At 47.0% G+C, this 12,500-nt stretch overlaps 1 protein-coding gene and 1 pseudogene across 2 annotated transcripts in view; both read right to left on the bottom strand.

Moving 5' to 3' along the window:
• LOC109878290 (probable phospholipid-transporting ATPase IM) overlaps positions 1-1,151 on the bottom strand; it is a 72,989-nt gene extending 71,838 nt beyond the window's left edge. For both annotated transcript variants that reach the window (XM_031817002.1, XM_031817007.1), the window contains exon 1: positions 998-1,151. The gene's annotated coding sequence lies outside the window, so the exon portion shown is untranslated. The remainder of the gene's footprint in view (positions 1-997) is intronic.
• A 9,889-nt stretch (positions 1,152-11,040) lies between these two features.
• Positions 11,041-12,500, bottom strand: part of LOC109876359 (protein unc-13 homolog B-like) — an 82,680-nt pseudogene continuing 81,220 nt past the window's right edge.

Raw genomic sequence — 12,500 nt, 5'->3', positions numbered from 1 at the left:
GTGACTGGCTAGAGCGATCCACAACACTGTCTGTGACTGGCTAGAGAGATCCACAACACTGTCTGTGACTGGCTAGAGCGATCCACAACACTCTCTGTGACTGGCTAGAGTGATCCACAACACTGTCTGTGACTGGCTAGAGTGATCCACAACACTGTCTGTGACTGGCTAGAGCACACCTCAACACTGTCTGTGACTGGCTAGAGCGATCCACAACACTGTCTGTGACTGGCTAGAGCAAGCCACAACACTGTCTTTCCAGGCAAACAAGGACATATTTTTTCGACTGAAACATGCCAAACCCTCCTACTAGACAAATAGAGACAGAGCTGAAGTACAGAAACCAGTAGTAATAAACATTCATGTCTACAATGTCACAGGACACTACCTTCTTCAGAGAAAGATAATATTTATCTGGTTATTTCAAGTTTACAAATCACTTGAGTGATATATTAAATATGGGAGAAAGTTGTTTTCTCTCTCTCTCTCTCTCTCTCTCTCTCTCTCTCTCTCTCTCTCTCTCTCTCTCTGTCTCTCTCTCCCTCTCTCTCTCTCTCTCTCTCTCTCTCTCCCTCTCCCTCTGTCTCTCTCTCCCTCTCCCTCTGTCTCTCTCTCTGTCTCTCTCTCTCTCTCTCTCTCTCTCTCTCTCTCTCTCTCTCTCTCTCTCTCTCTCTCTCTCCCTCTCTCTCTCCCTCTCTCTCTCTCTCTCTCTCCCTCTCTCTCTCCCTCTGTCTCTCTCTCCTCTCTCTCTCTCTCTCTCTCTCTCTCTCCCTCTGTCTCTCTCTCCCTCTCTCTCTCTCTCTCCCTCTCTCTCTCTCTCTCTCTCTCTCTCTCTCAAACCATTCTCTCCTGGAGTATTTCCTTTCAGGAGTACCCAGGGATGAAAAATGGAGAGAGGGAACATTCGCTTTTGTTCACCACTACTTCCTGTGAGCCTGACCCTCTCCCCCACCCTGACTCCTAAACCTGAGGTCAAGAGGCTAGCTGCTGTTCTTACCGTTAGTCCCAGCTCCAACCGTGTGTTTGTCCGATGGAGTGTGAGTGAGACAAATGGCCTGGCAGTCTTGGGAAAGTCAGACTAGGAAACAAGCTGTTAATATTTCCTCAAAGCTATTCCCTCCTCCTTCACTATCAGTCCTTCACACACTAACCCCCCCTCTCCTCTTTTTGTCATTCTACCCCTCTCTCATTCTCTGTCACTCCTCCTTACGCTCTCTCTCTAACTCCTCCCTCCCCCAGTCATTCTCTGTCACTCCTCCTTACGCTCTCCCTCTAACTCCTCCCTCCCCCAGTCATTCACTGTCACTCCTCCTTACGCTCTCCCTCTAACTCCTCCCCCCCCCAGTCATTCACTGTCTCAAATAGTCCTTCCTCTTTCTGTTTTATCTCATATTGCCCCTCCTACTTCTGCTCTCTGTCTCATGTTGCCCCTCCTACTTCTGCTCTCTGTCTCATGTTGCCCCTCCTAATTCTGCTCTCTGTCTCATGTTGCCCCTCCTACTTCTGCTCTCTGTCTCATGTTGCCCCTCCTACTTCTGCTCTCTGTCTCATGTTGCCCCTCCTACTTCTGCTCTCTGTCTCATGTTGCCCCTCCTACTTCTGCTCTCTGTCTCATGTTGCCCCTCCTACTTCTCCTCTCTGTCTCATGTGCCCCTCCCACTTCTCCTCTCTGTCTCATGTTGCCCCCCTCTCTTCTCCTCTCTGTCTCAGTTGCCCCTCCCACTTCTGCTCTCTGTCTCATGTTGCCCCTCTCACTTCTGCTCTCTGTCTCATGTTGCCCCTCTCACTTCTGCTCTCTGTCTCATGTTGCCCCTCCTCACTTCTGCTCTCTGTCTCATGTTGCCCCTCTCTCTTCTGCTCTCTGTCTCATGTTGCCCCTCTCACTTCTCTCTCTGTCTCATGTTGCCCCTCTCACTTCTCCTCTCTGTCTCATGTTGCCCCTCTCTCTTCTGCTCTCTGTCTCATGTTGCCCCTCTCTCTTCTGCTCTCTGTCTCATGTTGCCCCTCTCTCTTCTCCTCTCTGTCTCATGTTGCCCCTCTCTCTTCTGCTCTGTCTCATGTTGCCCCTCTCTCTTCTCCTCTCTGTATTCATGTTGCCCCTCTCTCTTCTGCTCTCTGTCTCATGTTGCCCCCTCTCTCTTCTGCTCTCTGTCTCATGTTGCCCCCTCTCTCTTCTGCTCTCTGCCTCATGTTGCCCCTCTCTCTTTCTGCTCTCTGTCTCATGTTGCCCCTCTCTCTTCTCCTCTCTGTCTCATGTTGCCCCTCTCTCTTCTGCTCTCTGTCTCATGTGCCCCCCTCTCTCTTCTCCTCTCTGTCTCATGTTGCCCCTCTCTCTTCTGCTCTCTGTCTCATGTTGCCCCTCTCTCTTCTCCTCTCTGTCTCATGTTGCCCCTCTCTCTTCTCCTCTCTGTCTCATGTTGCCCCTCTCTCTTCTCCTCTCTGTCTCATGTTGCCCCTCTCTCTTCTGCTCTGTCTCATGTTGCCCCTCTCTCTTCTGCTCTCTGTCTCATGTTGCCCCTCTCTCTTCTGCTCTCTGTCTCATGTTGCCCCTCTCTCTTCTGCTCTCTGTCTCATGTTGCCCCTCTCTCTTCTGCTCTCTGTCTCATGTTGCCCCTCTCTCTTCTGCTCTCTGTCTCATGTTGCCCCTCTCTCTTCTGCTCTCTGTCTCATGTTGCCCCTCTCTCTTCTCCTCTCACGTCTGGCTGGTGAGAGGTAGGTGGGCTTGGAATCTAGAGGGGATTCAGACACTTACACACAGAAGATAAACAGGAACACGGGGCCGGACCTGACACTCTCTCTCCGCTCCCCTAACCTCTTTATTTGACCTCTGCTTTCTCCTCTTATTACTCACTAAGTCTTTCCTTCTGTGCCATTTTCTTTTCTTGTTCTCTCTTGCCCTTCAGTTTGTTCGAGGACTGCATGTCTTGTTCTCTCTTGCCCTTCAGTTTGTTCGAGGACTGCATGTCTTGTTCTCTCTTGCCCTTCAGTTTGTTCGAGGACTGCATGTCTTGTTCTCTCTTGCCCTTCAGTTTGTTCGAGGACTGCATGTCTTGTTCTCTCTTGCCCCTTCAGTTTGTTCGAGGACTGCATGTCTTGTTCTCTCTTGCCCTTCAGTTTGTTCGAGGACTGCATGTCTTGTTCTCTCTTGCCCTTCAGTTTGTTCGATGACTGCTTGTCTTGTTCTCTCTTGCCCTTCAGTTTGTTCGAGGACTGCATGTCTTGTTCTCTCTTGCCCTTCAGTTTGTTCGAGGACTGCATGTCTTGTTCTCTCTTGCCCTTCAGTTTGTTCGAGGACTGCATGTCTTGTTCTCTCTTGCCCTTCAGTTTGTTCGAGGACTGCATGTCTTGTTCTCTCTTGCCCTTCAGTTTGTTCGAGGACTGCATGTCTTGTTCTCTCTTGCCCTTCAGTTTGTTCGAGGACTGCATGTCTTGTTCTCTCTTGCCCTTCAGTTTGTTCGAGGACTGCATGTCTTGTTCTCTCTTGCCCTTCTGTGAGACTATATGTTAAGATCTGCCCACTAGCGTCTCTATCTGTGAGACTATATGTTAAGATCTGCCCACTAGCGTCTCTATCTGTGAGACTATATGTTAAGATCTGCCCACTAGCGTCTCTATCTGTGAGACTATATGTTAAGATCTGCCCACTAGCGTCTCTATCTGTGAGACTATATGTTAAGATCTGCCCACTAGCATCTCTATCTGTGAGACTATATGTTAAGATCTGCCCACTAGCGTCTCTATCTGTGAGTGCGTCCTGTCAGGCTGTTTCCCCGCCTGGTACGGCAACTGCACCCCACGCAACCGCAGGCCTCTCCAGAGGGTAGTGAGGTCTGCCCAACGCATCCTCGGGGGCAAACTATCCGCCCTCCAGGACACCTACAGCACCCGATGTCACAGGAAGGCCATAAGATCATCAAGGACATCAACCACCCGAGCCACGGCCTGTTCAACCCGCTATCATCCAGAAGGCGAGGTCAGTACAGGTGCATCAAAGCGGGGACCGAGGGACTGAAAAACAGCTTCTATCTCAAGGCCATCAGACTGTTAAATAGCCATCACTAGCACATTAGAGGCTGCTGCCCTATATACATAGACTTGAAATCACTGGCCACTTTAATAAATGGATCACTACTCACTTTAATAATGATGTTGACATATTTTGCATTACTCATCTCGTATGTATATACTGTATTCTATCCTATTCTACTGTATCTTAGTCTATGTATTACTCATCCCATATGTACAGTATATACTATATTCTATTCTATTGTACTGTATCTTAGTCTATGTATTACTCATCTCATATGTACAGTATATACTATATTCTATTCTATTGTACTGTATCTTAGTCTATGTATTACTCATCTCATATGTACAGTATATACTATATTCTATTCTATTGTACTGTATCTTAGTCTATGTATTACTCATCTCATATGTACAGTATATACTATATTCTATTCTATTGTACTATATCTTAGTCTATGTATTACTCATCTCATATGTACAGTATATACTATATTCTATTCTATTGTACTATATCTTAGTCTATGCCTCTCTGACATTGCTCTTCCAAATATTTATATATTCTTAATTCCCTTCCTTTACATTAGATTCTGTGTATTGTTAGATTTGACTTGTTTGATATTACTGCACTGTTGGAGCTAGAAACACAAGCATTTCGCTACACCCGCAATAACATCTGTATGTGACAAATACAATTTCATTTGATTTTTTTTTTGTCTTCCTTTTGGTGCCTAATGAACACGACCCTGGTCGTGCCTATTAATGATCAGCCTTCTGGACAGAAATAAGTTCATCACGATGTACAGTATTTAGAGTGAGAGACAGAGTGAGAGAAGGAGAGAGCGAGAGAAAATGAGTGAGTGAATACAAGAAAGACAGGAAGAATGAAATGAATGAGAGTGAGAAAAGAGAGTGGGAGAAAAGAGAAGAAGACAAAGATTTGGAGAGGATGGAGAACAGGGTAACAATAAACACATTCAGCAGTTCATCAGGCAGAACTGTGCATATACTATCTGGCCTAAGAGAGAGCCAGAGGGAAAAGATAGCGAGATAGGGACTCACCCCAGAGACAATGTCAACAGTAGACTGAGAAAGAGGGACTCACCCCAGAGACAAAGTCAACAGTAGCCTGAGAGAGAGGGACTCACCCCAGAGACAAAGTCAACATCAGCCTGAGAGAGAGAGGGACTCACCCCAGAGACAGGTAGAGGGAGGTAGAGGTTCACCGCCTGGTAAAATAAACACAGTTGTGGGCGACGCTTGACCACCAATGGAACACAACTGACAAAAACGTGTAACACTCTTTCAAATCTCATTCCAAGTCCAACACACCCCCCAAACCAGAACGCTGTATTCTCAAAACATTCCTACAAGTATATTAACATTTCACAGCTTTATATCATTTTACAAGTACTTTACATACAGTATATATCCATATTTTCATATTTGACAGTACATACATACAAATTCACAGCTGAAGCTCTAGTTTACTTTGATTCTATACAATAAATACATGCTCTTGTGTTAGGCATTTCTTTACAAACTTACAGTAAGATTGAAACAGTGTGAGTGCAAGAGATAAGAACCAAGTCAACAGAGATAAGAACCAAATCAACAGAGATAAGAACCAAATCAACAGAGATAAGAACCAAATCAACAGAGATAAGAACCAAATCAACAGAGATAAGAACCAAGTCAACAGAGATAAGAACCAAATCAACAGAGATAAGAACCAAGTCAACAGAGATAAGAACCAAATCAACAGAGATAAGAACCAAATCAACAGAGATAAGAACCAAATCAACAGAGATAAGAACCAAGTCAACAGAGATAAGAACCAAATCAACAGAGATAAGAACCAAGTCAACAGAGATAAGAACCAAATCAACAGAGATAAGAACCAAATCAACAGAGATAAGAACCAAATCAACAGAGATAAGAACCAAATCAACAGAGATAAGAACCAAATCAACAGAGATAAGAACCAAGTCAACAGAGATAAGAACCAAGTCAACAGAGATAAGAACCAAATCAACAGAGATAAGAACCAAATCAACAGAGATAAGAACCAAATCAACAGAGATAAGAACCAAATCAACAGAGATAAGAACCAAATCAACAGATATAAGAACCAAATCAACAGAGATAAGAACCAAATCAACAGAGATAAGAACCAAGTCAACAGAGATAAGAACCAAGTCAACAGAGATAAGAACCAAGTCAACAGAGCTAGAACACTTTCCCGTTAGTTGTTAATAATGTTGCTGTGTTCGTAACCAAGTGGGAGGTGGGAATTTACCAGTTGTGAAGTTGTTGAATACTAGTTGGATGCATTCGCGTGTCTTTGAACTCGTTGAGAAACACCATTTGGTTAATGGCCAACAAGCTGCATCAGCCATAAACTAAAAGTACAGCTATCATGCTTGTAAACAAATTATAGCTTTCAAAAAAACACATTAATATATTATTTATATAAAAAAAATATTAAAAAAATATGTTTTGTTGTTGCATTTAACTGCTGAAAGTGCTGTTACCGAGGTCATTTCCTTAGTATTTTGATGTCAGAGGTCAGCATGTGGGAGAAGTGGGAGCTGGACGCTATACTACTTATCTGCTAGTAATTACCAGTTGGGGGTGGTTCAAGTGGATTTTTTCCCCAGTCGTATGTGGTAAATTCCCACTTGGTTAGGAACTCTGCATAACACACAGATTTCATACTATATCCATCCCCTTCCACGTCCGTATGATATAATTGGATGGCCAAGCTGTCCATCTTCTCTTTCGGCCAATGACAGGTAGATAATGTCTGTTACGATTACAGGACGCCCAACGACCTTTACCAATGGTGGAACCTTGGGGAGAAGCTCACACGAGAGACCAGCCCTGTCTCAGTAAGTAGATGATTGATGGGTGACATCACCACTATAACACCAATGTATATGCAGTAACAGGTGAAAAGAGAAGTTGACAAAATAAATAAATACAAATCTAGAAAGTTAGTGGGATGAAGGTCTTGTAATAGAAAATCATTGTTTTTTACCTACAGAGACAGATGTAAAGCAGGCCCGGTGTATAGAAACACTCTCCTAAATGCTGTGGTGTACGGGAACACTCTCCTAAATGCTGTGGTGTACGGGAACACTCTCCTAAATGCTGTGGTGTACGGGAACACTCTCCTAAATGCTGTGGTGTATAGGAACACTCTCCTAAATGCTGTGGTGTATAGGAACACTCTCCTAAACTCTGTGGTGTATAGGAACACTCTCCTAAACTCTGTGGTGTATAGGAACACTCTCCTAAACTCTGTGGTGTATAGGAACACTCTCATTAAATCTGTGGTGTATAGGAACACTCTCATTAAATCTGTGGTGTATAGGAACACTCTCATTAAATCTGTGGTGTAGAGGAACACTCTCATTAAATCTGTGGTGTATAGGAACACTCTCATTAAATCTGTGGTGTATAGGAACACTCTCATTAAATCTGTGGTGTATAGGAACACTCTCATTAAATCTGTGGTGTAGAGGAACACTCTCATTAAATCTGTGGTGTATGGGAACACTCAAACTCTGTGGTGTATGGGAACATGTATTCCTGACAGTTCACCTCACCTTACTCTCTAGCACACCCTGTCAACTAGCAGGCTCTGTGACTCTAGTACCTCACCCTACTCTCTAAAACATAGGGATGGCACTTGTAGACAGGTCATGTCAAATCCATGTGCTCTCATCACAGGTTAAGTCAGGGTGTTGGGCTCTGGGAGTCAGACTCATGTGTTCTCATCACAGGTTAGGTCAGGGTGTTGGGCTCTGGGAGTCAGACTCATGTGTTCTCATCACAGGTTAGGTCAGGGTGTTGGGCTCTGGGAGTCAGACTCATGTGTTCTCATCACAGGTTAAGTCAGGGTGTTGGGCTCTGGGAGTCAGACTCATGTGTTCTCATCACAGGTTAGGTCAGGGTGTTGGGCTCTGGGAGTCAGACTCATGTGTTCTCATCACAGGTTAGGTCAGGGTGTTGGGCTCTGGGAGTCAGACTCATGTGTTCTCATCACAGGTTAGGTCAGGGTGTTGGGCTCTGGGAGTCAGACTCATGTGTTCTCATCACAGGTTAGGTCAGGGTGTTGGGCTCTGGGAGTCAGACTCATGTGTTCTCATCACAGGTTAGGTCAGGGTGTTGGGCTCTGGGAGTCAGACTCATGTGTTCTCATCACAGGTTAGGTCAGGGTGTTGGACTCTGGGAGTCAGACTCATGTGTTCTCATCACAGGTTAGGTCAGGGTGTTGGGCTCTGGGAGTCAGACTCATGTGCTCTCATCACAGGTTAGGTCAGGGTGTTGGGCTCTGGGAGTCAGACTCATGTGTTCTCATCACAGGTTAGGTCAGGGTGTTGGGCTCTGGGAGTCAGACTCATGTGTTCTCATCACAGGTTAGGTCAGGGTGTTGGGCTCTGGGAGTCAGACTCATGTGTTCTCATCACAGGTTAGGTCAGGGTGTTGGGCTCTGGGAGTCAGACTCATGTGTTCTCATCACAGGTTAGGTCAGGGTGTTGGGCTCTGGGAGTCAGACTCATGTGTTCTCATCACAGGTTAGGTCAGGGTGTTGGGCTCTGGGAGTCAGACTCATGTGTTCTCATCACAGGTTAGGTCAGGGTGTTGGGCTCTGGGAGTCAGACTCATGTGTTCTCATCACAGGTTAGGTCAGGGTGTTGGGCTCTGGGAGTCAGACTCATGTGTTCTCATCACAGGTTAGGTCAGGGTGTTGGGCTCTGGGAGTCAGACTCATGTGTTCTCATCACAGGTTAGGTCAGGGTGTTGGGCTCTGGGAGTCAGACTCATGTGTTCTCATCACAGGTTAGGTCAGGGTGTTGGGCTCTGGGAGTCAGACTCATGTGTTCTCATCACAGGTTAGGTCAGGGTGTTGGGCTCTGGGAGTCAGACTCATGTGTTTCTCATCATAGGTTAGGTCAGGGTGTTGGGCTCTGGGAGTCAGACTCATGTGTTCTCATCACAGGTTAAGTCAGGGTGTTGGGCTCTGGGAGTCAGACTCATGTGTTCTCATCACAGGTTAGGTCAGGGTGTTGGGCTCTGGGAGTCAGACTCATGTGTTCTCATCACAGGTTAAGTCAGGGTGTTGGGCTCTGGGAGTCAGACTCATGTGTTCTCATCACAGGTTAGGTCAGGGTGTTGGGCTCTGGGAGTCAGACTCATGTGTTCTCATCACAGGTTAGGTCAGGGTGTTGGGCTCTGGGAGTCAGACTCATGTGTTCTCATCACAGGTTAAGTCAGGGTGTTGGGCTCTGGGAGTCAGACTCATGTGTTCTCATCACAGGTTAGGTCAGGGTGTTGGGCTCTGGGAGTCAGACTCATGTGTTCTCATCACAGGTTAGGTCAGGGTGTTGGGCTCTGGGAGTCAGACTCATGTGTTCTCATCACAGGTTAGGTCAGGGTGTTGGGCTCTGGGAGTCAGACTCATGTGTTCTCATCACAGGTTAGGTCAGGGTGTTAGGTCAGGGTGTTAGGTCAGGGTGTTTAGGTCAGGGTGTTAGGTCAGGGTGTTAGGTCAGGGTGTTAGGTCAGGGTGTTAGGTCAGGGTGTTAGGTCAGGGTGTTAGGTCAGGGTGTTAGGTCAGGGTGTTAGGTCAGGGTGTTAGGTCAGGGTGTTAGGTCAGGGTGTTAGGTCAGGTGTGTAGGTCAGGGTGTTAGGTCAGGGTGTTAGGTCAGGGTGTTGGGCTCATGCTTGTAGCCAGTAGTATATAAAAGTAGAGAACATACTTGTAGGGCCTAGACTGTGCTGATACTGGTACAGTAAACTGACAAGTGTGTGTGTGTGTGTGTTATAAAAGCAACAGTGGAGGTGTGTGGTGTTGTGTCACACTCCACTACATTGATGCATACAGCGAAAAGTCTCTGATTGGTCCCTCATCAGTCATGTGCCTACTACAGGCCCTCCCATTGGCCCAGAGGACCAGGAAGCAGGAAATGATACATTTGCCGAAGGGCAACTTATATGTTGATGCTCATCTCCCTCTCTTCCACCGGCGAGTCTCCTCTTCAAACTCCATCTCGAGAAGCTCTCCTCTACCTATCCTCTCTCCCCCTCTCCTCTACCTATCCTCTCTCCCCCTCTCCCCCTCTCCTCTACCTATCCTCTCTCCCCCTCTCCTCTACCTATCCTCTCTCCCCCTCTCCTTCTACCTATCCTCTCTCCCCTCTCCTCTATCTATCCTCTCTCTTCCTCTCTCCTCTACCCATCCTCTCTCCCCTCTCCTCTACCTATTCTCTCTCCCCCTCTCCTCTACCTATCCTCTCTCTCCCTCCTCTTCATCCTATCCTCTCTCCCCTCTCCTCTACCTATCCTCTCTCTTCCTCTCTCTTCTACCCATCCTCTCTCCCCCTCTCCTCTACCTATCCTCTCTCTTCCTCTCTCCTCTACCCATCCTCTCTCCCCTCTCCTCTACCTATTCTCTCTCCCCCTCTCCTCTATCTATCCTCTCTCCCCCTCTCCTCTACCTATCCTCTCTCCCCTCTCTTCATCCTATCCTCTCTCCCCCTCTCCTCTACCTATCCTCTCTCCTCCTCTCCTCTACCTATCCTCTCTCCCCCTCTCCTCTACCTATCCTCTCTCCTCTACCCATCCTCTCTCGCCCTCTCCTCTACCTATCCTCTCTCCCCCTCTCCTCTACCTATCCTCTCTCCTCTACCTATCCTCTCTTGCCATCTCCTCTTCCTATCATCCCTCCCCCTCTCCTCTCCTTCTCCCCTCTAACTATCCTCTCTCCCCCACTCCTCTACCTATCCTCTCTCCTCTACCCACCCTCTCTCCTCCTTTCCTATACCTATCCTCTCTCCCCATCTCCTCTTCCTATCATCTCTCCCCCTCTCCTCTCCTTCTCCCCTCTACCTATCCTCTATCCCCCTCTCCTCTACCTATCCTCTCTCCTCTACCCATCCTCTCTCCTCCTTTCCTATACCTATCCTCTCTCCCCATCTCCTCTTCCTATCATATCTCCCCCTCTCTTCTCCTTCTCTCCTCATCTCCTCTATCTATCCTCTCTCCCCTGTCCTTCTCTCCTCCTTCCTCATCCCCTCATCATCTCCCCTCCTCTACAGGGCGTGTCTCATCCTTCAGTTTGACAAAGTCCTTGGCCACCTCGTCGGCTGCCCGCTGAGACAGGATACGCATCACCGTCACGCCCGTCTCGTCCTTCTGGATGGTTCTACCCAGTGGGCACCAGCACACGCATGACTTCCTGTCAGCTACATCCCTCAGCTGGACCACGGCCACGCCAACGACACGGTTGGCCCGGCCAAAACAGTAGTCCTTCACCGTCACCTGCAGCTCATAGCAGTCTGGAGACTCCTTACCCAGGATACTGTTGGAGGGGTGAGGGGTGAGAAAGGTAGGGAGTAGAGAGAAGGAGGGTGGGGGAGGGAGGGAGGGAGGGAGAGATGGTAGAGGTAGATTGGTTTATCCAAAAATGGAGAATGTATTGTTTGCTGTTCAGTAGGACATCTGAGGAAAGCTCTACAAAACTTTGAAATGAATGTGAAGTTTAGGACCTAAAGATTTTCAGTGGGAACTCGCTGGTGTCAAGAACTCACAATTGGAAGGTCTCGTTGTACTTGGCTGTCCAGCTGTTGTTCTTTGACTTGGTGGTGAACTTCCTCTTCTGGGCAGTGAGGAGTGGACCAATCATATTGACCTCCACAAAGGGACGGAACATCCCTGATGTCTGCCACTTCATATCATTCACTGCTATCACTGGAGCAGAGAGAGAGAGAAGAAGAGAAGGGGGGGGATAGAATGAGAGCGAGAGAATGCAGAGCAGAATTAGGCAGATACAAGCTAATTATAGAAGATACAAGCTAATTATAGAAAATACAAGATAATTATAGAAGGAGAGAGAATAACATGAGAAATAAAGGGAATGGATGTAAGAGAGCAGTAGACTGAAGGTGGGGGTGAAAGTTCAGAGATTGATTGAAAAGACAGAACAGGACAGATTTGGACAGGACAGGACAGATTTGGACAGGACAGGGTAGGACAGATTTGGACAGGACAGGATAGGACAGATTTGGACAGGACAGGATAGGACAGATTTGGACAGGACAGGATAGGACAGATTTTGACAGGATAGGACAGATTTGGACAGGACAGGACAGGATAGGACAGATTTGGACAGGACAGGATAGGACAGATTGCACAGGATAGGACAGGGCAGGTTTGGACAGGATAGGATAGGACATGTGTAGTGGTATGTCTGGCTCACCTCTGATGTTGACCTTGTGGATCTTGTCTTTGCCTGGAGGCACCATGTCTATCTGGATCTGGGCCTCACCAATAGACTTCTCCGCTCCTGAACCTGAGGGTTGACGGACATCACATTACTACTAACTGTTATCTCCATTGATAACAAAACATATTGTGGTACATCATACAGAACGATCAGAGACATCAATCTTTACTACAGTAACTTA

Source organism: Oncorhynchus kisutch, linkage group LG3 (assembly GCF_002021735.2).
Source record: "Oncorhynchus kisutch isolate 150728-3 linkage group LG3, Okis_V2, whole genome shotgun sequence".
Lineage (NCBI taxonomy): Eukaryota > Metazoa > Chordata > Actinopteri > Salmoniformes > Salmonidae > Oncorhynchus > Oncorhynchus kisutch.
This window is presented reverse-complemented; position numbering and strand designations above follow the sequence as displayed.